The sequence below is a fragment of the Silene latifolia genome, chromosome 1 (assembly GCF_048544455.1).
Source record: "Silene latifolia isolate original U9 population chromosome 1, ASM4854445v1, whole genome shotgun sequence".
Classification (NCBI taxonomy): domain Eukaryota; kingdom Viridiplantae; phylum Streptophyta; class Magnoliopsida; order Caryophyllales; family Caryophyllaceae; genus Silene; species Silene latifolia.
In genome coordinates this window covers 80,260,663-80,267,123 of record NC_133526.1, presented here as the reverse complement: position 1 = coordinate 80,267,123, position 6,461 = coordinate 80,260,663, and the positions used below count along the sequence as shown (strand labels likewise).

Here is a 6,461-nt window from a genome sequence, read left to right as displayed (position 1 = left end):
TCATTTCTTGCTTTAACACCTTCGGTCTTGAACTCTTGGTACTCGAAAGGATAGGGTGGTGTGACAATGGAAGAGGAGGTCATTTCAATCTCACCCTTTTGTTGTCGGATAATGTACTCGGCCTCTTTTGAAAGGGGAAGTAGATAGTTGGTCCGATGGACACTCAATCGACAAATCTTTGAAGGCAAAGTGAAAGATCTAGCCTCACTAGTGAGCCATCCATACTTGGTGTCAAGAGGGTTATGGGTAACCCACTTGTACTTGTATATCAAAGTATTAATATCAATGAGATGACCACCCTCTTTCGCCTCATACTTGCTATCCTTGTTGAAGTTTGGATCAAAGTATTTAGCTAGAATAGTGACTAGGCCTCCATTCACAACAACGGTGGTGCCTTTCTTCCCACAATCAATATTTTGCCATCTATCCACCAAAAGCCTTAGAGAGTTGAAAGGCTTGGTGAATTCCCTTCCAATGTTCAAAGCCGACTCAAGAAGAACAAAATCGAGTTTGGTGAAATGGTTGGTGTCTTTTCTTGCAATGATGGTGTTCCCTATAACCTTGTGCCACACTCTAATGCCCGGATGGTGGACTAATAGAGCGCGACTAGCATGAAAGTCCTCAAATTTCCTTCCGGAAATCGCCTCCCAAAGAGGGTCGGGGTCATACTTGCCAACATTCTTAAAATAACTCGGTGAATCACTAAGACCCAAAGCTTTACCCATTTTCTCAAAGTAGATGCGCCTACTAACATTAGCTAGACGGAATTCGATGGTCTCCATAGTCTCAACCTTGTTAACTTTCAAAGAACTCAAAAATTCTAAGGTAAGGGAGGGGTATGTCAATTCTTTTGATTCAAACAATTTCTCCAACCCCATGGCTCTAAAGAAGGCTCTAGTTTGCTCAAGGACACCCAACTTATCTAAGGTATCTTCACAAATAAACTTGGTGGATAGAAATGATTTTCTAGCAAACTTGGCAAAAGTGTCCCTATGGGATTTGGAAATGAAAATTACCTCCGGATAATTCAAAAGTTGAGCAATTTCCGGAGTAGTAGATGTTGTTGCTTCCATGGGAGGTTGTTCTTGTTGCATTTCCATGTTTGGGCTAGCTACCACCATAGCCAATGCTTTCTTTGCTTGAAGACTCTTTTGTCTTGATGAGAGTGCCTTTGCCTTTGGTGCCTTTGCCTTTGTTGCTTTTGTTGCTCCCTTAGTCCTTGCCATTGATGAATAAACCAAGAAAAGAGTGAAAAATCTTCAATTTCTAGTGTACCCAAATCGATTTAAAGATGAAAGGCTTTGCCTTTATGAATTCAAAAATCGACTCAAAGGTTGAAGATTTTGTGCTTGGTTTTGATTTTTATTGAAAGAGGAGTGATTGATTTGTTGTTAAAAGGATGTTTTGATTTGATTTTGGTGAATGTTGTTGAGGAATCTTGTTTTTGTGATGGAGAGGATGAGGGTTTTGGAGTTATGGGGTTTGTGGGTAGTGTTATGAATGAAGGAATGAAGAAATGAATGTGGGAGGGGGTTTATAAAACCCGAAAAATTTGAAATACAGGGGGAAGACGGGCGGTTTTTGCTCGGGACGCCCGGATTCGGCCTGTTCTGGGTTGGGAAATTCTCGCCTAAAGACGGGCGGATTTGAACAAGGACGGGCGGATTTGAAAATGCGGGACAGGCGTCTTCCAGGGAAGACGGGCGGATTCCTTTCCAAGGATTTTTCTTGTTTTCCTCAGCCAAAAAGACGGGCGTCTTTCAGTGAAGACGGGCGACTTTTTGAAGACGGGCGGATTTGAATGCAGGACGCCCGGATTCGTTGACAGTCAGAAATTTCAAAAATTCTCCTGAACCCGCTCGGATTCGACCCCTTTTTACCCGGATTCAGTTCCATCCGTGTACTTTGCATATCCCTTGTCATTTTTCCATTCTTCTTCATATCTCGTGTTCTTCATTGTGGGGGCACTACTAAGGCATGGATAGCCTAGGCAATTGCCATCCCTACACTAAGCTAAAGCACTACACAACAATTGAAATTATTAGTCCCTCCCTCACTTCTCTCAAACATGATAATTATCTTGATCAAAGTATAAAAATCCAAAAATGACAAAAATGCAATATAAGAATTGAAATGCAAGTTAGGGAGTTAGAAATATTTACAAATGGTGGTTTAGGGAGGACTCCACCAAACTCTCATTCTTGATGAGATGTCAAGGGGGCATATTCAAAGTGTTGGTGATGTTGCTCAACACCTTGAAAAAGTAATCAAAAGCTTGTTCATTGTCATGATAGAGGTCTTCAATAGACCTTGGCCCTTGTTGTCGATCTTAATCGATGGCATTACCAATGTAGAGATTAAAAATCCCTTCAAATTCGTCGTCCCAAAGACCACAAACTTCATTAAGTTGATCATTGAAAATCTCTTGATTTGATGGAGACAACTCTCCCATTTCCTTTTCTTGGCCAATAAGGCCATCTTCTTCATTGCTTGACTTTGGTGAGCTTTGCAAGCTCTCTTTGCTACAATTCTCTTGCTCTTTGAATGGAGCATCTTCAATTTTCTTCTTCCATTGGAGTTCCGACTTCTTCCTTTCATCCTTCCGACTATAATGATCAATCATAAAACACGGTTCATGTAAACGGGGAGCTCTCATAGTCTTGTCAAGGTTGAAAGTTATGCTCTCATCCCCCACTTCTAGAGTGAGCTCACCATGTTTCACATCAATCACCGCACCCGCGGTGTGTAAGAAAGGTCTTCCTAGGATGATTTTAATGTTGGAATCTTCCTCCATATCAACAATGACAAAGTCCACCGGGATGAAAAACTTCCCAATTCGTACGGGAACATCTTCCCATATCCCTAATGGTGTCTTCGTCGATCTATCGGCCATTTGGAGTGTGATATTGGTGCATTTAAGCTCTCCCATCCCCAACCTTTTACTCACCGAGTACGGCATAACACTCACACTAGCCCCTAGATCACACAAAGCTTTGTTGATCGTGGTGTCGCCAATGGTACACGGTATTGAGAAGCTTCCCGGATCCTTGAGTTTTGGAGGTGAACTCCCTTGAAGTATTGCACTACTCACCTTAGTGAAGGAGATAGTCTCAAGCTTCCGGATCGACTTCTTCTTTGTGAGGATGTCTTTCATGTATTTCGCATAGGCCGGCACGTGATTGATTAATTCCGTGAAAGGAATTGATACTTCCAAATTCTTCACAATTTCCATAAACTTTCCAAGTTGGTCATCAAATTTGGGCTTGGCTTGACGGCTTGGAAAAGGAAGTCCAATCACAATGGGCTCCTTCTCCTTGACCTTGTCTTCATTTTTCTTTGAAATTTCTTCTTTTGATGATTCTCCATCTTTGGAGTTTTGCACAATTTATTCCTTATCACTAGCTTCCACAACTTCATCCTCAACTTGCTTCTTCGGTGCTTCATACCTTGTACCACTTCTCAAGTGAATGGCACTAACCGTTTCATGTCTTGGGGGATTACTTTGAGATGGTAATTGCCCCTTTTATCTTTGTGAGCTTGAATATTCTAGTTGAGTCAATTGGGTTTCCAACATCTTGGTGTGAGCTAGAATGTTGTTGATGGTGGTTTCCTTTGCTTGACTATCTTTTTGCATTTGAGTGAAAAATTCTTGTTGATTCTTTTGCATTTGGAGGGCCGCTTTTTGAACATCAAAACCTTGTTCATTTTGTTGATTGTATGGATTTTGATTTTGGTAACCTTGGTTTTGGTTGTAAAAGGGTCTTTGATTTTGGTTTCTCATGGGAGGTGGGGTGTATGTTGTTTGAGGGTTTTGAACATTTTGGCTTTTGTATGAGAGATTTGGATGGAATTTGGTGTTTTCATTGTAATAGTTGGAATAAGAGGTACCACTCTTGTATGCTTGGAAAGCATTCACTTGTTCATTTGTTCCCCTACATTCACTTTGGTCATGTCCCAAAGTTCCACAATTCTCACATATTCCACTTGGGATTGATTGAGATGCCGTCATGGCATTAACATGATGCTTTGGTGATTTTGAGGCTTCTTCAAGTCTAGCCATAGCTTTTTCAAACTTCAAATTGATTGTGTCGATGTGAGCACTAAGTTGAGCACCCAATTGAGTAACGGAGTCCACTTCATGCTTTCCTCCTCTAGTAGCCTTGCGAGGTCTACTATATTGTGAGTTATGGACCGCCATTTCCTCAATTTTGTTCCAAGTTTGATTGTCATCAACTTCGGTGAACATTCCATTCGATCCCATGTTGAGAATGTTCCTTGAATCTTCATATAGACCGTTCCAAAATTGTTGTACCAAGAACCACTCGCTAAGTCCATGGTGAGGACATGAGCGACAAATTCCCTTGAACCGCTCCCAAGCTTCATACAAAGATTCTTCATCCCTTTGCTTAAAACCCGTAATTTGAGCTCTTAGCATGTTAGTCTTTTCCGGTGGGTAGAATTGTTTGTAGAAAGTTAGAGCCAACTTCTTCCAAGAATCAATTCCGAGAGTGGCCTTATCAAGGCCCTTCAACCATTGTTTCGCGGTGCCAATTAGAGAAAAAGGAAATAAGACCCATCGAATTTGGTTTTGAGTTACACCGGTTTGAGAAATCGCATCACAATAGTCACAAAAGGTTTCCATATGAGAATGAGGGTCTTCACTAGGCATCCCCCCAAATTGGCTCCTTTCGACTAATTGGATAAAGGCGGATTTGGCAATAAAATTTCCGGTCAAATGTTGTGGTGTGGGGGTACCATTGGGTAGGTTCTCCTCGGTGGGTACGGAATGTGATGAAAACTTAGGCATTGTGGGTTGATTTTGTGTGGTATTTTGTGTTGGGTTCTCCTCACCTTCTCTTGCAAAAGGGTTTATGAACTCAATAGTTGGTTGAATATCCACAACCTCACTAATACCTCTCAAATTTCTCCTAGCAAGTCTTCTATTGGATGTCAAAGTTCTTTCAATTTCACGATCAAATGGTAACAAATCACCTTGTGACCTTCTAGACATGCAAAATATCAAAAAACTCGAAAACAATTAGAACAAACCTTGAGGAGTTTTACTTCCTCAAGGCAAAGAAAGATACAACTAATAACAATATAAGAAAATCTAAATCAAGTTAACACCGTCCCCGGCAATGGCGCCATTTTTGGTCGGACTAAATCTTTTCGGTAACTTGTCGTTAGGAGCACCTAGACCAAAACACAATTTATAACTTCACAAACAACTCTACAATTAGTAAAGAGGCAAGTAAAGGTCGGATCCCAAGGGACGGGAATTGAGATGAGATTTCTATTGAAACTAGTGGTGTCTTAGGGGTGTCACAATTTGGGTTGATGTAGAAGGTCACTAAACTAAATAGCAATGAAAGTAAATAAGCAAGATGAATTGAAAGGGTTGTAAACAATTGATAAAAAGCACTAGGGTATCATGGGGTCATAGGGGAATCATGGGAATTGATCATACAAACATGTTCTCAAATTATAAGCAAGCAATTATTGTTGTGATGGATTGAGTTGGGTTATATCTTACAATCCTAGGAAAGTTTGGGTCCCGGAGCCGAATCGATTAGATTGTACAACACCTACAAGTCGACTTAGTCTTCCCTACTCAACAACATGCATGGTCTAATGAGACTCGAGTTGGTTTATGTCTTACAAGTCTCGTTGAAAGAATAGGTGATGGGTATAAAATGCAAGGATTCATAGGCTCGCATTTCATCAAACATAACATGTCCATGAGTTGAGATCAAAACAAGCAAGCAAATAAACCATGAAAGCATATTAATTTAAGCATGAATCATTCCCCATGTTGGTTTCCCCTAATTACCCATTAACCCTAGCTAGGTCACTACTCACTCATTATCATGTTGATCATGCTAGCAAGGTTGTCAATCATACCAACAAAATGAAACATGATGAACAAATGAAAGTAATTAACAATAATTAAAAAGAGATTAAGAGAATTATATCTACTAATGATTCCAATAATAAAGCAAAGAATAAAAGAAGTACTTGATGCTTGATTGAGAGGTTGTCAATCTCCCAATAATAACCCAAATAATCTTCAATTACCCAAAATAAAGGATGAACAAAAGAGAGATTAAGGAAATAAAACTTGTATTAAAACTTGATTAATTGTTGATTACAAAACTAAAGAGAGATTTGATTTATATTAACTACTCTAAGAATTGATAAGAAGAACATGCACTTCTAATTAGACTAATGGGGTATTTATAGTGGAAATTAGGTGGATGCATTAAGGTTAACTAAGGGCTAAACTAGTAATTACACTTTTGAGATTTGAGCAGGGAGACGCCGGTTATTTTTCGAAGGAAGGGCTTCTTTATTTGAAGCTTGAAGAAACGGATTTGTGCTAGACTGGAATCCGTGCGTCTTAGGCACGGGACGGCCGGATTCAACGGTCTCTGCCCGGGCGTCTTTGGGCGAAGACGCACGTC

At 40.2% G+C, this 6,461-nt stretch overlaps 1 non-coding gene across 1 annotated transcript; it reads left to right on the top strand.

Moving 5' to 3' along the window:
* The first annotated feature begins 4,328 nt into the window (after positions 1 to 4,328).
* LOC141625301 (small nucleolar RNA R71) lies at positions 4,329 to 4,435 on the top strand. Its single transcript, XR_012535092.1, has one exon. It is a non-coding gene; the product is annotated as a small nucleolar RNA R71 (small nucleolar RNA).
* Positions 4,436 to 6,461: the final 2,026 nt, after the last annotated feature.